Below are 21,952 nucleotides of genomic sequence, written 5' to 3' on the forward strand. Positions count from 1 at the left end.
ACAGATATCTCATCCTACATCACTCCTTGAAAGTGCCCATTTCTCTGCAATGACTATAAAAGGAGCCAAGATGATCAGCTCAGATGTAAAGATGTGCATTGCATGTATTTATGTGTGGTCATATGATTTCCCTCCTCCAATAAAATGGAGATGATTGAACTGAGTATATTGAAGGCAGATTGTCCTTTGATGTCCAGGGCATCTCCGTTATTGAAAAGTAGTAAGGCTGTACCAAGATCCTTCCACCAGTCCCTTATTCTTACACATGAGAACTGGTATGGTTTTCTTGATTCTCTTTATTTAAAAGAATGACAGTTTGCGTAATAATTCTCAGTTTGCTTGTAAATTAGCTTATTTCTTTCTGTACTGGCAGTATAAAAAGGGAGTACACTATATTCCCCTTAGGGAAACTGAAATATCCTTCACAAATCTTTTCTAATCTACTGTGTTAAATGCACTATATTCATTTACTTTGCTTGTTCAACGTCAGCTCTAGATCCAGACATGTGTTTTCAACACCATATTTTTGGTATAAGTATGATGCATCTCAGATTACACTATGTGGGAGCATGGGTGGGTGGGGTGCGAACAGTTTAGAGTATATTTAAAGAATAGGTGGCATCTCCTTTGCATGTAGTTGCAACTAAGCTCCTAGAAATCTCTGTGCCTCTAGTTTGAAAACTAGAAACCGCTTCCTTTGAAAATGTTTGAAAATTTGGGCTCCTTTGATATACAGCTCTTTATTGCAAATGTTTTCCTAACAAAATGTCACAAGTTTTCCATGAGTGCATGCAGGTTAATGTGTTCCAAGCTTACTCAAATGTAGGAGCTGTATTATCATGATTGCTTGATGATTTGACATCTGTAGACTAAATGCTACATAATCTAGAGTTCACAGGAGATAAATAGCTATTGCTTTGTGCTTGACTGTGTTGTCAGCCAATAAAACATGGATGTTTTGGGGTGCAAAAATATCTTATGTGTACTACATAAAGCCAAGCATCACTTCTGCTTCCTTCTTTGCTCCCCTTTTACTAGAAGATCTGAGAATGGTCAGGGAAATTTCATTAATGCTGCATTTCTCTATTGTGCCCTGATGCTTGGGGATAATACTCTGGTATTCAGTTCCCCATCAAAAAGGAATACAAAGCTCCACACTAACAGCCTGAAAAAGATCTTTATCTGGGAAAACAGATCATTCCAAATCTGCCTTATGATTTCTTTATTAATTAGATAAGTTGCACCATTTTCTCTTACCTTGCAATCTTTTCCATGTAGTTCTACATTTCACACTTTTCCCTGTTTCCTGCTGTTCAGTCTCATACGTAGGATCAGAAGGCCAATGCTGTGGTACAGCAGCAGCTCCATCCATCATGTGCCCATTTCCTTAAAACAGGACCTCGATATTTCATTTTTTGGGATAGAGGAAAGTCACATAATGCCTTTAGGTAAGAAGTATTTGCTTTTTAAACCTAACAAGCTGCCTGAAAATCTTATCTGCACAAGTTAAAGAGGATAAGGAAAAGGAACTGCAAGGGAAAAAGACAGCAAAATGTTTGTTAAAAAGCATGTAGCATGCCACAAGGCCGTCCATGTTAGGGCGGCACACTCAAGGTAGGATAGGAACTCCCCTTAGACATACAGTTTTGTCAAAGTTATTCATAGAATTAAACTCAGACTTGCTGGGGTGCAATCTCTGAAGAAAAATGTAATTCGCTATCCCTTTTCTGTTCTTCCCTGAGCCCTAGAGGTGGGCACCCTCCGTGTTTACAGCAGCCCCACAGTGCTTGTGGCACTAGCACCAAGGATGCTGAGAAGAGACAAGGATCCCACTGCAAAGGCATGATATTAACTTTATTATGGACACTTCCCAGTTTATAAGGATTATGTAGGAATGGTCAGATACAAAAGCAGTGAGAAGTAGTGACCAGAATTTTCAAAGGAATGGACAAGTTTTAAGGGATTTTTAGCATCTAGAGCAGTTGCTCTCAGTGCTACCTCGAGTCTGCCTCCCTGATTTGCAGAGGCTGGGCATATTGGCCCTGACGTGAACCTCTAACCACCTCCTTTCTAGAGTGAAGCATTGCACATTCTGTCCTGACACTGATTTTGCATCCTTTAACCCCAATTCTCCTGTTAGAAGTGTTACATGACATTACGATATTTCTGTGTAGACAGGACAAGCTGCTGCTCAATATTTCATATTCTGCTAAACTCTATTGCACTAAAGAGGGAAAAGATACAAACCGCAGCGCAGCTCAGCAAAACACAGATCTGTCAGTGCCTTTTTTGACACTGAGAGAAATCCAGCAAGGTAGATGCTGGCTTCCAATATCTCTTTCCACCTTGACATTTCAAATTTGGCCAAAATACTGTCTCATCTTCTACCCTTCTTCCCATTTCTCCTACCTTTTCTGGCAGGCCTGTTTAGACATCAGGTTCCACTTTTTTTTCTTGCTGTCCTTTAATCTTACTAACAACAGACTTCACTGGGAACCCCCCTGCATACACGTTTGCTTCTCCTCTGCGTCACAATGCAGGTCTGGATGCACTACACGGTCATGAGACAGGCAGACACCTAAGGTCACAGTAAAGGCAGTAAGCTGACTGCAAAACCTCCGTGCCTGCTGGGCTCAGACAGTTTGAATGCTTGGTCTCCTGATTTGATAAAAGAAAAAAAAATTGAGTGGCCTTCAGGGTTTCTAAAGATGCCACCTTCCACATTGCCTGCAGTATCCTTTGTACAAAATGTTTTTACTCACTTTTGCAGCATCTATTCAGTCTTAGGAAGGGATTAGGAAGGGGAGAGAAACAGACACTTCATGGCTCTTTGGGCAGAGTCATTAGTTAACATTAATGTGGTATGGAATAACTTTGGAGATGGTCACAATACGGGCATGTGCAAATCCTGTTAGCTGTATCTATAGATGCATGACTGCTCTCTTGTCTCTGGTCCACTCTCAGGCAAACTCCTTTCAGACCTCTGACTAATCAGTGCTAATCACATATGCCATCTGCCAGATATTCAGATTACACAGCAAGGCTAGCACTTTCAGAAGGGCTGGCGGAAGTTAGACACTTAACTAGTGCCTCTGGAAATCAGGCTGCTGAATACTCACAGTTTCCTCTGAACACAGTGAAATCCTGGGACTTGGGTACTCGTTCAAGTGTCCAGTGTGCAATGTTTCAGGCTCCCCATGAGCGTCAAACTTCCCAGAAGCATCCCACATGTTTGCAGCTGAGATGCTCTTTACTATCTGGACTTTCAAATCTGTATGTCGGTCAGTTAAGCCACTGACAGAAATACAGACATATATTATGACACTTCAATGATAGCTCTCCACTTTCTTAGGTAAGGTGCAGAAGAGCTGCCTACAAATGGTGCATACGAAGCTGCTAAACCTATGATCTTGTCTAAGAATAACCTGGATGGTGGTCCTTCTTAAAGAAGAGCCTACATCAGAAAACAATAAATATCATTTATGAATTTATTTGAAAGCAGAATTCAAAACCTAAAATTTATGTAAAGTTTTTTCAACCTTCAGTTTTTCATTGTAATTAATGTTAGGCGGCATTTATATCCCTGCACATTCTACCAGAAGACGGACAATGTGTTCGTTATTACACACTATAGTTTAGGGATCATGACTCAAATACACCAATGTTTCCATAAATTTAAGACTCCAGAATTTCTTGTTAAAAAGTTTATTTAATAACTTCATTTACTATAACACTGAAATTTTACACTGCAGAGCAATATACAACTTTGAAGCACTGCATAAAATATTTATACCACACCTGGATGTGGCAGCTATGCTTCTGATTAGAGTTTTCTTCCTGTTAATTATAAATCAAACATGTAGGTTACTTAGGTTTCTTTTTTCTTGAGAAGAATATTTTCAATAAAATGTTTTTGTTCAGAGTCCTTCTGACAGCTCATCAATACTATCAAGCTTGAAACTGCAATGGAAAGACCCATATAAACTCTGTAGTTTATTATACCACAGCAGTTTTCAAGGCCCTTTGGTCTCCTTCAAGCCTACAACTTGATTTTGGCTGAGGCCCCATCTGCATGGAGTTCATGATAGGTAATGGCATCATAACTCTTTATTGGCACTCTTCTGGATTGCCAAGTTTTCAGGCTTTAGGCTGTCTGTATCTAGGTCATCAGCAATACTGACAGTGTTCGTGGTAATACACTAATACAAGTAGTACACATTTCAGTACTCGGTGGGAAGGCTTTAACTGTTTTCTACTGAAAACGAACTTCCTTGCCTTGCTAGATGAAGTAGGGAATGTGAAACCCTTACCTAGAATATGAATCTGGCCTTTCATTCAGTCGACCCTGCTAGATAGAAAAGAGCTACTCCATCTCTTTCCATAAGCATCCATTTAGCCCCACTAACACAAACAAGTCATTTTCAATTGCTATCCTGCAAGTTAAGAGCTGCATATTAATGTAACTTTCCAGCCTACTCTCCATTTATAAATATGACTGATTTAACCTAACAGAAATGCATTCTCCTTTATAAATTAGAGAATGGCACCTATGATAATGCTAGTTTACTTGTTATAAGTCAATTGTGCTCTTCTGCTCTGTCTCTGAGTCTTATTCTCCTTACTCAAAGCATACAGTGCTTCTACATCTTCACGCTTTACAGCTGCAGAAGAAATTGTTTAGTCAGATTTGATTTTTTTTAATAAACATGTACAAATGAATCATCATATAACTACTGGTGCTGAATAGTAAATAAATAATTAACATCACAATGCTAAAAATCTTCACAGTACACATATGTAGGATTGGATGCTGCGATCTTATAGCTCACAATGTTTTATAGAGCGTTGAAATTTCAGCTAAATAGCTTATCTCTTTGAAGTCAAGTTATAATTTTGTTTCTTTTGGGGTTAAATATGCTACTACCATAAGGTAGAATTCTATTAGAAAAATAAATTCTGAAGTTAAACTGTTAATGAGTTTCCCTTCATTGATATGAATTTTGTTCCTGATTGGAATTTGTTAGTCACTCATTTAATGACTGGATATATTTTGCCTCTCTCCTTTTTTAAAGACACAAATTCTGCAAGCATAAGGATTAAAAAAAATCCTATGAATAATTTTCAGCACATAAATCATTCATTAGCAATTCATTATAGGTATTTGTTACTTCAAAATCAAGACACAAATCATTATAATTGGAAATATGAGCTTCTGTACCTGAATAAGTTTCGGTACCTTGGTTGGATAAGCTAAACTCCTAGCAACATGTTTCATAAGCAGATATTGAATAAAATGTTTGTTAACACTTAAATGAGGCCTTGATAGACTTTTTTTTTCAAATATTATTTCAGAGTAACTGTAAGCAAGAGAAAGGGCAGCAAATAGGTACCTGATACATGCAAACACCTCTCTGTGTTCAAATATATTCAAAAAGTTGGAATTTCATTTTTCATTTTTTCATAGCTAAAGAAAAAAGCCCTCCCCAGCAGAAATCACCAAACTGTTTAATTTGTCAAGTGGCAGTTAATATATTGAGAATGGTTGGGGCAATCCAGAGGGCAATCATTGTCAAAACCGCACCATGACATAACCACAGTCTCTCTTCCCATCCTATTACAGCAGTTTTAGGTAGAGGTTTTTTGAATCTTAGATTACTGTGCAAATGGGAATACAAGACTCATTGCAGGTATGTGATTGAACTTCTCTAATGCAAATCAATGATGAAGGCAATGCTGTTTTGCTGTTGCCAGCTTGCTATAAGAACTAGTTTTAAGCAGTCTCTGAAATAGCATGTATTGACATAATTTATTGAACCAAGTTTGTTCTTTTCAGTGTCTGAAATAAAGTGAGCCCCTGAGTCAGGAGTGGATTGGTGATTTATGAGCAAATAGCTACATGGTAGGTACAGCTGCATCAGGCTGTACCTATACATTCCTTTAGAAAAAAAACACATTCTATAGGAAAGAATAAATAACCATGAACTAAATCAGCTGTTCCACAGGGAGCTAGCACCACAAACTCTCCTTTCAAAGCGTGATGTGTTATAACTTTTGATCATCAGTAAAGACTATAAAACATAGCATTAACACTACATTTCAGGTCCCTAAACCCAAGTTTAAAATGAAAGCTTTATTTTTGTGGAGAAATCTGGGTGTAAGTTCTTGATTTGCCAAGTTCGTATTTTACAGACAATGCTTCTATTCAGACAAAAGACAAGAGAATAACGCAAAACATGTGTTTAAACAATTATTCTTGCAGGTGAGGCAATCTCACCTACCTGAGAAAGGAATGGACCTTATATAGTCTAGCTATTGCAACCAGAATGGAGAGTTTTATAGGTGGCACGTGAAGAGTCTGACTCTGCAGCACACCAGCAAGCAAATCTCTCGCTATTATCAGCGTCGCTTACATCAGGTAAGAGTTGGGGTCCCAGGCCCCAGGTGGGAAGCGCTTGTGGGCCACGACGTGCAGCGAAGCAGCAAGCACAGTCCTGCCTGTTCTGCTTCCAGGATCTACCTCCAAGGGAGCGCAGGAGGGGCATCAGGGTACAACCCACACATGCTGTTGCTCCGCTGTGGCTTGCTTCTTTACTGACTCCATGTCCATAGCAAGCTACGGGACAGTGCAGCAAGCCTTCCTCATTGTGCTGGGGTGGGACTAGTGAGGAGAAAGGCCAAGGTTTTTCCCTTCCACCTCCTGCCCCTGCCTAGGTGGAGCAGTGCCCTGGCCTAGGAGAGTATCTCAATATATATGTGCATGTACACATACACATGCATACACACATGTACATATTTAAAAGTGAATTCTAACTGGGGAAAAGGGGAGAGAAGTGTATTACAATGAAAAGACAGCTAGTATGGTCTGGGAGGTATTTCCGGGCACTTGCAGTGTCGCTCTGCATGGGCAGAGGCCAGACCTTCAGCCAGCCTAAAATTGCCGTCCCCACTGAGGTCAGAGCTTTGCTACTTCATACCATCTGAAAAGCTGCCTCTGTCTCTTAAAGCTGCCACCTCAACTTATATTAAGGGGAATTAATCAACAGCATGTTCTCTGTCTGGGGAGCAGAAGAGATCAAGAAAATTGAGTTCACTGTAATTTAAAAATGACTCTGTAGAATGAAATTATCTTTGCATTTATTTCAGCTGGGAGCAGTTGCAGCTATACTGCGAAAGGTCAGGAGAGTGACAGCAGCACAGGATTTTACCCCCTTTTGAGTTTTGTGCCCCTGCCTTTCCCTATCTGCTGCATTCATAATGCTGAGAAAGGGTGAACCAGTTCTCACACAGCTGGGGAAAGTGTTAGCTGCAGAAAACAAGGCATTTTGTGTGGTGGTTGTGTATTATTCTGGGGATTAAATGCTTGAAGAGAAGCTTGTACTACAGGTGTCTCTGGGTGGGTAGAAAAATGAAAACTGCAGTTTTCCTGAGTTTTAAGTTCATGTCATTCTGAGAAAACAGACATGCATATCATGACACCTGCAGCACTAGAAAGCAAGAAAATTCTATATTTGGGGAAAGAAACTGATCTACTACTTTCTCTTATAGAGAACAAAGTCAGTTCTTAGGACTGTGATTAATTCTTGTGATTCTAAAAGGTAACAGTATCATAGAAGAGAACAAAAAACTTCTCTTCAATGATTAGATAATTAACATTTAAAGTATTGAGCCAAACAATAGTAGAATGGATTTCTGAGTCAGTTTTGACCACAGTTATTCTGGTTACAGTGCAGGCAGAAGTGGGAGGATACTGAGCCATTCACAATTGCTTCGCTGCACTCAGAATGTGACTGTTCCTGTTCTTGCCTAATGTGAACCACAGGCCACAGCTCCAAAAAACTGGAGCATCCTTCCAAAACAACAGCAAGTATGATTTTTTCTTAATTGAAGGTTCAGACAGTTAAGTTTCTATTTGCTAAAAAGATAGATTGCACAATCAAAAAATGGTGTGCAGTCCGTAACAGCGCAAGTTCCCAAAGGAGATTAGTTTTACTGTGGATAAGATTGTCGTCAGTCTGAACAGCATGAGTCTAAGCTGTGTCCCTGCTCTGCCCGCACCCTCAGATCTCCCTCAGTGGCAGCAGCAGGGCAACTCTGAGCAGTCATCGGCCAAAGTTATTCCCAAGATTGGAGGATGGAGCAGACTCCAAGCTGCTATGGATCTGAAGACACTCTGCTCCACTAAGACTTAAGAAAAAACCAACAAAACATAGAACAAAACAAAACCATCACCAACATAATCCCAAAGAAAATCAACTCAGATCTCCCGCCCTTTTAAGTGTTGGGTTAAGAATGAGGAAAAAACCCAATAGAATCCACCGGTGCTGACCTTCTACTGATTTACTGGCCAGCAGGGTAATCTTGCCAGTCATTCCTAAGTATATTTTAAGTGTAAAGTGCTGGACCAAATCTCCTTAATAAGGACACTCTACTCTCCCCCGTTCTGGCCACCAATCTGGTTTTTGCCTAATCTGTTTCTTCTAACTGGCTTTCAGAGAGCTAAAGCCCAACAGTCATTAAAGCAATGTGTGCTCATCACTTGAGAAAGGGAGGACACATGTGAGCTCATCAGTTAACGTTTAGAAAACTCACTTCAGTCTCCAAAAGAGTTTTTTTATTCTAACCAGTGAGTTTGACCTCCTGCCACATTGGTCAGGACACTGCATCCTTTTCTCCAGCACTTCATTTCTTTGTTTTACATAAAATAAACATTTACAGTGCTAATGCTCTGCAGCATCAGACGTACTGTACAGTGAGAGCTACTCATCTTTGCAACTCCCATGCACCTCTTTGAGTTTGTGTTTCAGGCACACTGAAAAGAAGGCTACAAAACAAAACAGTGCCTGTGAGAACAGGCTGATACAATAAAGGCTGATATAATTTGTATGAATTGTATGAGCCTATTTTTCCACACACTGCTCAGAACAAATCATTAAAGGCAGTGAAAAACCCCCACCTGTAAATAACATTTTTGTTCCATATGAAAACATGCCTATTGCTGGCTTGCAGCTATTTTGCTAAATGAAAACTACAGCAATAATTTTTTTTGCAAAGCTCATTTCATGTTAACGTGGTTTCGTCTCCAAACTCAAAGTAAGGAGAGATGGACCTCTTGTTACTTTTGACCAGCACAGCATGCAGTGCTTATTGGCACATCAAAATGCCTGGCTCCATGATTTTGCTGTTCCTGTCCTTAGAGCTCAGATGACAAGACCTCTGTACAAGTCCAGTCCCACGGAGAAGGTCAACAGCAGAGCACCGCACAAGGCTCTTCCTGTAGCACCTGATTTTCCTACACAGATAATCAGACAACAGTGATTAAGATTGGACAAAGGATAAACCAGAATATCCGTGCTTATCTGGGTCAGCTAATCTTAACATAACTTGCCGATAAAAGCAGTGCCCTGCTGCAGTCCACACCACATCGTTATGTTCTTCCAGCTCCTTCCTGGGTTTTGCATCTGCTGCTTCTGTCTGTTCCTGTGGGTTTGTGAAAGGGAAAGGAATCTTATTCATAGCTGGTCACTAACTTTTATCCAAGTGAAAGCTAAATTAATACTTGTTTATCTAACTGAAAACATCTAGCCAATACAGTACCTACTGTCAGCCTATATTAAACACAGGCTATGAAATGGCATCAGAAGACTGACAATTTAGGGAAGTAATAACCCTCTAATTTCTAAAGCATTGCACATTGTGACACAGTGGAATAATACGCAGTCTGGGAAAGGACTTTATTAGAAAGTTAATAGCATATTTCAACTTGCCTTTATAACCTGCTCCTTTTTATGTGCTGTGATGAGTTCTAGGAGCGCGTGGGTAGACAGAGATTAAAAAGCTAATTGGAAACTTAAAAGACCTCTTTATTAAAAATATAGCCAGCTGGTCAGCTCGTTGGTTAGAACAGGCATTACTGGAATGGAAAGCACTTTTCAGTTTATGCTCTTCCTCTGGAAATTTACCCCAGTAGGAGCATCCAGGCAACTAGTTTCATTGGTGCATACCATGAACTTCCCGTTTGTAGCATGCATTTCTCCTAAATGGTGTAAGTAAGTTCTTGACACCCATGGATAAGGTAACACATAGGCTGAAGACCTCCTCTGAGCCTATTAGTTTCTTCATGTAAAATGTAGGGTGCTAAAAGAGTCTCTCAACATTAGAATTGTAAGGTCTTGATCCAGCCTGTTTAAAGTTAATTAAAAAAAATTCAAAGACTGAGGAGTAACTGGCCAGGTTATTTAATTCTCTACCATCACTGTCTAGAGTCAGGAACTGCGGTTCATGATGTTTTACCAGAATATAAATGGTATGATTGGAAAAGTAAAGTCTCACAGAATAAGAGTTGTCAAAGGTACCAGGCAAAACTTGAAAAAAAAAAAAACTATTAACTGCAAAAGTCACAAACTCCAAAACTCTCCTCCACCTAATGAAAACAAGTATCAATTTTTTCTTCCCTTTTATGCCATGTGGTTTTAATAAACTCTAGGAAGCTGGAGGAAGGGGAAAATGTGTGCATGCACACACATACACGTGCAGCTTCAAGCTTTTCTTTCTGTAAAGTAATGAATGACTTTAAATCCATCCCATACAGGATGATCCAGCTACCTTGTAGTAGAGGTCTGAAAAGGGGACTGAATAAGTTTTCAGTACTTGATTGCTTCTTAATTATATTCAGTGCAAAAAAATGCCTTCAGAAATTTCTTTTACTTTATATTTTGTTCTCTGAACAAATCAACCAATTCATTTGGCACCCAGTAGTACCTGAGCAAATAAAAAGAGCCACAGAAACGTGGAACCTTTCAGTACAGACATCTACAGCAAAAAACAATCAACATATTTTGAATTGTAAGTCCTTTATATGAAACTGGAATACAAGGCTTCCATTATGTTGTTTCAAAAGCACATACAGAACCTTACCTTTTCAGTTTAATACTTCTGGGGAAAAAAAATAAAAATAAAAACCCAACACTTCAGGTGGTAAACATGATTCCATTTGTATGATTAGAGTATTAGCTCTTAGTCAGTGGTTTTGCCAGTCATATTTCAAGAACTAAAATGAACTTTCAAGCATCTAGCACTTAACTATGGAAATCCCCTCAAAATTAAGTAGTAAAAATAAAATATACAACTCATCTGTATGCAGCACACTGGATGATTCACAGCGCTACTTTTCACAATGAGTTACTTAGAATAGTATTTCTTAGATATTGATGGGTAGCATTACTTTCCTGAAGAACGTGACTTTCCTTAATAACATCTAAAATGCACCGCCCCGTCATAATAGATACAGCAGACCATTAGCAGCATCTCACTCCCCACTATTGAAGAAAGCTAATCAGTGCTCTATAAAAGCATTTTACCTTGCTCCTATTTAGTTAATTTTTTAGTTGTTTCAAAATTTCAGTCAGATTTGCATTACTTGCATTTAAAATGCTGATAATAGCTAATAGACAGGAAGAAATCAGCGGTGAAGATAAGTCTCATTTCAGACACACAAGTGTATTTCTAAAGAGACTACAATTTCAGGCTAAGTGGATGCATACAGTTTATATCACTATCCCATTTTCATATATATGTATATACACACATATGTATGTGTATATGTATATGTAAAAATTTGAAGTCATGAGCCCTAAATGGAATCATAAAACTTGGATGTGAGAATTATATCATGAGTATATTCTGTAATACTTATTTTGGTCAAAAGTTACGCACTATAAAGAACTTCAAGGAGACTCATCAAAGCTCAAGCTGTAGGCACAATCCTTGGAGTTTTCACTACAAAGCCACTACATCTCATACCTTTCCCCAGCAGAAGCTGAATAGAAACAAGAATAAATAGACCATCTCTAGCCTGGAGGCTGCCGTTCTCTGTTTTTCTTACAAGAAACACCTAAAGGCCCAAATGACCAACCTCACAGAGGTAGTATTTTAACAGCAAGTCATATCACTCTGCTCAAAGAAGCTCAACAGATCAAGAGGGTCTTTAAGCACAGAATGAGTCGGAGAACAGAAGTGAGGAAAGATTTTCAAGAGGAGAAGGGTCCTGTGGGGTGGGGAGCAGGGCTAGGCTAGCAGGCAGTGAAAGATTACCATACAGCACTGTCTAGGAGGATACTGGAGGGGAGGGATGTACATGGCACACCACTTTATATGCTTATACTTTTTCTTTAAAATTAGAATTAGACAACTGCTAATCCTATTTCAGGTTTACAGTATATTTTCTTTAGTTTCTCTTTTCCTCTGAGACTATAAATAGCTTATGTAAGTTCTAAACTGAATCGAACAGGATTTAGAAGTAGAGAATGTATCAAATTATACTAGAGTAGACAAAATTAAATTTTAGCTGGAGGATAAAAGTGCCATAAAAATATATGTGAATGTATGGTGCGTATATGTAAACACACACGCTCATTTTATAAAACCTTCAATCAGCCTGGTTGAACAACACTGTTTTGAACGCACCACTGAGAGCAATCCGGGACTTGTGGCTATCATTTGCCCATCCTAATTAGTATACACTTGATGATACTTTCTGGGTTTATCAGTATAAAGTAGCAGCACGTGAAATTAAAAAAAAAAAGAAAAAAACTAAAAGTCTACATGATTGTGCTCTGGAAGGAAGGAAGGAAAACCCTGCTGAAAACTCTTGTAAGAATTTATTGTCCTTGTGAGCAGTTCTTCCAGTGACTTTGAACTGCCAGAAGGGCTAACCTTGTCATAATGCAGCGTGATACTTTTCCGTCCCAAAACAGAATCCGTCTGAGGTAAATACGTGCTACCTTGAAAGGTTTACAGACTAGTATGCTCCCAGTACTGACCTCATTTCAGTTTCAGTGTTCTGCTAGAGGAGGCTGCAGTTACTGGTCAAGAGACATTGTGGTTCCAGGTTTAAGAGAGAGATATTGCTTAGCTGGGTAGTTTAAGCTCTGGAATAAGGCCCTGTCTGGGGAACCCACCGCATAAAGCAATGGTGAAAATAATCAAAACAATTGCCTCATTTCTCTATGGATTTGATTTTAGTATTTACATCCTCTGATTTTTGGTGCCAAGTTCCATATTATCTTAAGGAATTCCTGTACATAAATCTCAAGAAATATTACACTGTATGAACTATCTAATCTCACTCCTTCAGAAATAAAATGCATACACCAAGAGGGTTCACAGTATAGATTTTATTTGAAAGTGATCATTTCTAGCATCCTGGAAGCACCATGGCAAGTGATCTGAAAACTATGTACAAGCATGGTAGGACCGTGGCAGAAGAAGTTAATGCCCAATGTGTGGATAATGAGTCCTCCATTATATTGATTACCTCGGAGTGTAGCCACATGAGAGCTTCGGCAACAAAATCAATTTACCTTACAAGTTCTTACTGTAGTCCTTATCTACAGCCACCTGCTCCTGCCCAGTTGCTTCACTTTGTTGCCTGTTCAGTAATCTGGTTTACAGTCCAGCTTCTCAAGCATTCACTTAACACAGTGGATGAAGTAGGAATTTATGAAAGTGAGACAGAAATGAATAACTGCAGATGAGGAGAGGGTAATCTTTGACATCAAAGGCAATGTATCAAGCTAAATCCTCTCAGTAATCATAGAGAATGCATGTTAAAGCATGTCAATTATCAGCTAAAGAAATGCAACACTTCTACTGAAATGTTCTCTCCTCACATCACCCTTTAAATATAAACATAACTGTATTCAGCACAAAGCGTTCAAAGTCATGCATAGATTCCTGATTCCTAGCAATATGTGGAATGCTACAGTCATGCAGAGCAAACATGTCTGAAAAGCTGAAACCCTCTTAGATATTCAGTGCTGACACTTTGATAGTGTGCTGAGTGGAAGCACGATCCCACTGCACTGTGTTTTCTGGTTGCTGCATCTTCTAGCTAGGCCTCGTCGGGGAGGCAACCTGGTGGGCACTATTTTCAGGAGGTTTTTCTGCATGGGATTTTTCAGGCTGCAAATCTTTGCAGTGAATGCCCTTTGGAACTCTGCCTGGCTTGTTTCTTTCCAGCCTTCCATGTTGCCTGTTTGCTTTGAAAAAGGTGTGATAGAAAAGGCAGAGCACTAATGATTTGTAAAATGGGTAAGTGGAAAGGGCTTGGTGGTAGTAATTAGGACTACGGTCAGCGTTTGTTTCCTGACTACTCTAGGTCACTATGGAGGGTGCTGCAAACAAGATCTCATTAATATCTGCTACTCAGTCTTCTGAGAAAGTGATGATACAATTGTACTGGATTTTAAAATCCTGGTTGTTTTCATAGAATTTACATAAACTAGACAAATGCATCCATTAATGGTGTTCTATGCTGTAACCATTATTTCACATGATAATACAAAGCACAGCAAATGAAAAATTTTATTAGACAATACATCCTTTACTCCTGAATTACTAAATCTTTTAAGTAGAGTCTAGAATGTTGAATTTTAATGATATCATAAAAAATCAATAGCATTCAAATTGTAACAGTCATTCCAATACTACAGCGATGAAAGCCTAACGATGACCGCTAACTTTGGTATAACGCATCGTCTCACATGCACCAAAATTAACGCAGAAGACTACTTTTTAAGCAGTGTACATTCATAGTGGATTCTTGATGGACATTTTAACAGGAGGTCAATGCCACTCAGAAGAAACCCAAAGACTCAGCCTGTTCCAGTGGTATGTTTGATCATGTGCTTAAGTTAATGGATAATAGAACTTAGAGGAAGTATTCACATGTGTACAGCAATGGCTTCATGTAAATGCCCAAGGCAGGGACCATTAGGGTAACTGTGCCTGGCATGAAGGCAATCTCAGAGTCCTTTAAAGTAACCAACCTTCTAAAAATTGCTGCTAATTGGTAGATCGTCGAAGACCAACACTTAGGCTCTGCTGGTACTTCTGCAAAAATGGACTGAACATAACTCACTGTGATCCTCAGGGAGGCATTTTTTGGGGGCAGGAGAGAAGGAGAAAAAGTGTCCGTGTTTGGAGGAGAAAATCTGTATCTAGTCGGCTACAGCTGCACCTGCTCACAGAGCTAGGTTATGTGACAGTGAGATAAATTTGTGGGCTGGACTAGTGAGAGCAAAGGAAGTGGTGAAAATCCAAGATGATTACAGAATATCATGAGCAAACTGCTGTAAATAGCTATGCTCTGAAATCTGCAGTGTTTGGAGAATGCGTCTTTTTGTAATACCGCCACACTTTGTAGGAACTGATATTTGCCCTGTCAAGGCTCCATAAGGAGGAGCAAGGTGAATGGGCCTGGTCTTGTTGATTAGGCATATATTCAAAAATGTGGGGAGAGAGTCAAGAAAACAAGCTGGAGTATACAAACTCCACTCAGGCAGCAATAAATCTTTTGTACTCTTAAGTAAGTCCTACATAAAGCATTATTCTTTAAGGAACCTAAACACTACACTAGCGTCTGTCTTGCTTTCACAGACTCACATGCTAACAATGAGAGCTGCACTATTCTTCTCCACAATCCTTTTCACCGGACTGCTATACAATGTATAAAAAATTATAAAAAGCTGGTATCACTGTGAAGGTGGAGGAAGAGCAGATCCTTCAGTGAATGGTAAAGTATCCCAGAGAAACTCTTTTTAGTGTCCCAGGGCAGGAAAGTTTACGAGTAGGTACAGTAAAAGCTGGCTGGAGGCACTTTATTTCATGTTTCCATCTGCCAGTTGTATTTCATAAAATGGAAGATTGTCCTTTCACCCAATAAATTCACCTTTTTTATTGCAGAAATTTCACATTAAATACTAATAACATTGTTTCAGGGGATCAGCTAAAGGACATAACAGGCAATTAAACAGCTCCAATTATATCATAATTTTCTGTGTCGACTTGTTTCAACAGATTACTGAATTTCTATTAAAATGATATTCAGAAGGGGTTTAGCAATGTTTTAAGCATATGTTCCAAGGTTTCAGTCCCAGCACTGAATAATAACACAGTTTGAGATGGGTGCTCTCATGTGTCACAAATATAGTTTCAATCATTTTCCATGAATTACTGAAATGAAGAATTACTTCCTGTTTTCTTTTTGGAATCAATATTTATACTGCTAGCAGCACTGGAAGAAGTAAAATTCAGTAAATGTGCTGTAATAGATAAGAACGGAAAGCAGTGTGCTGGAGATGTTATCTGCGTTTACATATTTATATTTTGTTAAGTAACTGAAAGAACCTCACTCAAGTTGCATTTATTCCTGCATCATAAACAAAGACAAGCCAGATAACTGGAAGTAAGGGTTTACACAGTCACCACAACTCATGCTGTGCCTACATCAATTGCCTCAGCAATTCTGCATCTTGTCTTGCAAAAGTCTCACTATCCATCGCCTTTAAGGAATATTCTAGCTCCCTGGGAAATGGTATACACAGGTCTCCTTAAGGTCAAGAAGTAAAATCTAGAGGTACAAGAGCATATAAACATTCAAAGGTTAAATTTAATCTTAGGATTCTGATTCGTATACCACATGGATTTCTGAAAAGCAGGAAAAACTGGCAAATAATGCCTTTTCAATAGTCAGTGTAAAATAGATTATAAGCACGTCGAAAGGCACTTATGTAGCTGTTCTAAGGTGTTCATGGTTTTAAAACATCTGTCCATGACTTTTAGAAAAGGAGCCTAAAGCTAAGCTCCTAAAGCACTATGAAACCGTGTAAATCAGTGCCTTTTCTAACTTAAGTAGCGTAGCAGTATATGGATATATCTGGGTAAACTATATATATACAAAATATATAAAGAATTCAGAACCAAATATTCCACGTTGCATGCTTCTGCTGTAGGGGACAGCATGAAAGCATGCCAACATGGAACAGTTGTTAGTCAAGTTGTTTAATACTTGCTTGGAAGGCACTCCTATCCAATGTGATGAGCACAGTAGGGGGAGTTGGACACAGCACAGTGCGCAGGGTAGATTTATAACAATACGGAGTATCCCACAATTCTCTCTTATAGGCACCACAGCCTCTGAGCTCTCAATAGTGTTAAAACTCAGGCAGAATAAATTAAAATATATTTTAACTAAAAAATAAAAAAGAAATTGGACAATATTTCCTTTAAAACAGGCCTACTGAAAATTAAATTTAATACGACATCTGTGAACACCCTAGGATATCTACAAATGATTACTAGTATTGAAAGAAAAATAATATTCAAGATGTCCATTCGTGGTCAAAATTTTAAAGAAAGTCAGACCAGTGAAGAACCAAGCCATTAGCTTAGAACCCCAAAACAACAAATGTTAAGGTGATATAGTGTTTTTCAGCAGCAGCTTATCTTTTGCCACTCTTGACTAACAATTTTCTTCACTTCAGTTATTCAGTTTAGGCCAGTGCTATTACTATCATACAAAATCCAGAAACCAACGACAAAGAAAACTGATTTTCTTTTCCCAATCTAGCAATGAAAACAAGATGCAGGGAGTTGAGATACACTGCTTCTAAAATCATCCAAGACATGGTAACAAGAAATAAATTCACTAAACACCAGGAACATTTATTAAACTGGAGAGTGTCTACTGTAAAACACAGTCTGACATGTAGAAAAAATAGATCTATCCATATAGGTAATGTAGTTTTGTTTAACTAAAAAGTAAAAGTATGGTTTTCTCTATATTTAATTCCAATTACTATTTAAAATATTATATAAATTAATAATTATAATCAATACCATACACAATTTAGCAAATGCCACATAAAGTTTAAGCATATGAAAAGTCAGTGTATAATTGGTTAATGGTGCATAATGTATTCCCCTTTTTTTAGCAAAAAATTGTAACATCTAAAACATAAAAGCTATACTTAATTTCAGACCAGCGTATTTTAATGGATATTCTCCCACAAGAATCAGTATCTCTTGAAGAAATTAACTAGTAAATATAGCTATAAAATAAGATTAAAATAAACTAATAACGTATTTTACTGGTGGCTGATGCAAATTGTCATTAAAATCTGTGATTTAGGCATCTGATTTAAATCACTATGCCCTGAACTGAGAAACAGAATTAACTAACTACAGTTTTAGGAATTTTATTTGGACATCTCAGATATCTGTGCTTCTTTGCCATCTTTTTCATATTTTTTTTAGTGTACTTTAATTTTTAACTGTGCTATTCTTTTTCAAATTTGAAAATTAAACACCATCTATTTTTTGCCAGTATGTACAGCTAAACAGCCCAAATCACAATTTTACATAGTTGAAATGGGTCTTATCAACATATGTAGTTTAATGGCAGGCTAAACCCAGGACGGATAACGTTTAGCCTGCCATTAAACTACATATGTTGATAAGACCCATTTCTTAACACTCTTTGGCTGCAACGAGTGATTTTTCTGGAGCAGACCACACCAGAAGAAAATTCTCTCTCAGAGTTCTGCAGTTTTCAACAGTTTTGTAGGCCTGAAATGGAGACTCCACACTTCCTTGATTTTTTTTCAGCCAGTATTTTTGAAGACATGTTTGCTTTAAACAGTTTCCATGTGTCTCATTTTGTTTTCTTCTTTTTCTAAAAATACAATTCCCATTCTTCTCACCCCTCATTTACAAAATCTGACTCACCGTCTTTGCACTAACTCATAGCGCAGCATGACAAAGAACTGCCAGCAGGAAACAAAGATTAAGGGCTTGGCTTTTCTCAACATAGTTAAAAACGAATACATTTTGCTCCTGTGCCCCCACCCCCCCAAGCATTTTCTATATGTTTTCCAAGGACACCAGAATATTTCACCAGGTACTTTAGACAGTTATAAATATCTTGTACTTTCCAAAACCCGTGGATGTTTATTCTCCTAAAGCCATTCTGGGCTCTTGAGTAACTGTATATTCAGATATTCTTCAAATAACTCTTTCAATTCCTTTTTTTTTTCCAAAAAGAACCACTTATTACAGAGTAACGCTTGGCCAAAGTTTCTATATTTAATGAAATCTGGGTCTGAGTACAAGAAAATATCCCAGTGCAACTTAGTGATTTGAGTCATAGGGAAGATTTTTTGGAAAGCTCTTTCATATTCTTATTCTTTCGTATAAGAAATCTGGGCCAAATTTATGGACCTTAGGTTTAGAAATGCAAAAATAAACGTATCATTTATGCAGACAGGAAATGCCTTTCTTTAGGTATCTAGAAAACGCACGAAGTTTGACTCATAGACCTCATAACTCAAGGTCATAGAGGGGTGCGTAGAAGCTTTAGTTAAACCTTGCACTCTGTAGCCCAAGGGTGACGCTACAGCAAATATCGCACATAGTTGGGTACTGCTTGCAAAGACAGTTGCTGCATGCAGATGGGATAACAGGGTAAAGTACATTTGATAACAGTAGACTGCAGGGACTTTGCTATAGACTGGTTAGCATCACACAATCTTACACAGTAAAATGGTTAAATGAAATGATTGTTCAGTCTCAATACACTCAAGCACTTTTCCTATTTGTTTTCAAGAAGAACAAATGAGGTAAGATTTTGGAAGATATAAAGCCAGCAACAACGCAACAAATCTTGAAGACTTTTCTCACAAAAGTGCCACTTACCTGAGAGCTTTCCACGTAAAAATAACTATTTATTAATATTCTACAACAGGCAGTGTGGGGTATTTTCAGTCTTTGCAGACAGAACTCATTTATTTTTCACAGAGTGAAGGGAAATCAAAAGAAATTCTCCAGTGAGTTCACTGGATTTGGCTGGGAATACAGAACTAACTTTACTGACTATCTTCCTGGAATAGAACTGAGTATAGCCTTTTAAATTCAACTTCTATCAAAAAGTTGATTTCATACAATCTATAAGTCTTTCCTTGCAAAATCTAATAATTTCCTGATTCATCTTTTAAACATCTTTTGTATAGATTCAAATTGTCTCCTGAGTATAATGAGCAAGGTTCAGTTTGCATTGTCTGGATATCCACTTCTCCATGTCCCAAACATCTCTATAACACCAGCACTATTTGCTTCAAGGATTCCCCCAACTAGACTAGAAAAGAGGTGTCTTGGCAGAGTCTGTGGGACAAATGAGTGCTTTACCACATTACACCAGGGCTATTAAGATCCTCACTCTCTAAGTGCCGAGTTCACACAAAATGATAACGCTGTCGCTTTATTGCTTTAGCAGCATCTGCAAACTTAATGTTCCACAACACCGTAAAGGATCACATCTATTGCCAAAAATAACATGCGCACAACCAGTCATGCAAAGAAAGCATTTTTACGCTGAGCTTCTGACAACCCAATCACGTTTTTGAAAATTTCCCAACCTTGGAACCAAGTTTCGCAACACATCCCTCCTTCTGTTTGGCATTATTAGCCTGTGTCATGCCAGAATGCATTGCACATCGACTGTGCTCTTTGATTGGTGACATGTGGTGCTTCTGGGCAATCCCTTAAGCTGGGCTATCGCAAGCTAGTAGGGTTCTCAGAGATCTTGAGTATGTGAAATTACTCCATTTCCTGACCTGTCACGGGCAGTTGAACAACCAGGCTACTGCTGACGACCCAAATAAAATGTGTTCTGGATCCACAGCTTCCCCATGGTCCAAGATTGATAACAGAGAGACATCTCATCAGCTCAGCAAACCTGAACTTGCAGCTCAACATCATTTTTTTTCATTCTCCAGGGTCAAGTTTCAACCTCAGCTGGCTCAGATTCTCAGATCTAACCTTCAGTACTCTCAAGTCAGTAGGCTGGAAAAAAGGCTAAGAATAGGAAGGTTTGGTTTTTTTCTCCTTTCGGAACTCTCCATTCTTTTCACCATTCTTATCTCTCACAGCTGGACAGACTCCATTTGCCCATTTGCTTACCTAATGAGGCTTCTTAATCCAGGGAACATTCAGCCATTCCTGCTTCACTTTCAGGAAGTATAAGCTTGGCCCAATGTGTTTGGTGTAGTTCTTTTTTTTTCCTTCTGAAAAAAAATCAGCTAAGTGGGCTTCATAGCATCTTATTATTAGAAGTGCACATTAAATAATACACCCATGAACAGAAATATATATCATTGAACCACATGCAGTTTTACAATAAGTTTTTTTTTTTTTCAAAACAGAAGCCAAGTATACATTGTTAATGAGGAAGAACCTCTCCCGTTCCAATTTTTCTCACTTTTTTCTGAATTCATATATTAAGGTGAAATAAAGAGAAACACTTTTCTAGGTAGCTGATAGGTAACAGGACAATAAAAAAAAAAAAGCCTTACGAAAACCATTAGCTTAAGCAAATAATGAGGTGAAAAGGTGTTTTAATTTGCTATACCCAGTGATAATATTGCCAGTCCTCATTTTTGGATGGAGAAAAATAACATGTGACTGTTCAGAAGGATAGGAGAAAAAGAGGACTCTTCCAAAGTCAATATGCATTTCAGTTCCAGCCATATCAAATAACAGTTAGTGATTTATTGTCATTTTGATTTATGACATGAGCAAGGTACTGCCAAATCACCAGTTCCTAGAACTGTAGTTTCTGTTCTGCTCCTCCACAGTTCAAAGGGGCATAGAGCTCAAAAGAGCTGTTGTGGTGCCCAAAGGGACTTGGTGTAAAAGAAACCAGGAGATAGCAGAGAGTAATCGACTAAGAAAGAGAAAATGTAGCTTGGCAAGAAATGCCTGGAAAATGTGAAGTAAGGAAAGACTGAAACAGAATGAAAATCAAAGCTATATTTATGAATTCAAGCTTAAATTATGGTATAGTGGTGTGTCTTCCAAACCAAAAGAACAGCACGCACAAGGTAGCTGGCTCTAAATAAACTCACTGCTCTGCTAGTGACTCCCTCTCCTGAAACACTTACTATCCTGGGCTACAGGGTAACCTGAGGTAAACACTCATGCATTGTAGTGTAGAGCTACATTTGGATTCCTTTGAGGATTTATCACTTTACTGTAAGAAGTAGCTGCAATTAAAATCTATGTCAACCAGCAGAAGTGAAATGGAAGAATAAGGTCACATACATAGAGGTAAACATCTGCT

The 21,952-nt window shown here is 38.4% G+C and overlaps 1 long non-coding RNA gene across 1 annotated transcript; it reads right to left on the bottom strand.

The window, feature by feature from the left end:
• Positions 1 to 8,272: 8,272 nt before the first annotated feature.
• Positions 8,273 to 20,955, bottom strand: LOC138066039 (uncharacterized). The gene is made up of 3 exons (XR_011139216.1): positions 20,794 to 20,955; positions 9,386 to 9,477; positions 8,273 to 9,289 (listed from the first exon to the last, which is right to left on the bottom strand). It is a non-coding gene; the product is annotated as an uncharacterized lncRNA (long non-coding RNA).
• Positions 20,956 to 21,952: the final 997 nt, after the last annotated feature.

Source organism: Struthio camelus, chromosome 2 (genome assembly GCF_040807025.1).
Source record: "Struthio camelus isolate bStrCam1 chromosome 2, bStrCam1.hap1, whole genome shotgun sequence".
NCBI lineage: Eukaryota > Metazoa > Chordata > Aves > Struthioniformes > Struthionidae > Struthio > Struthio camelus.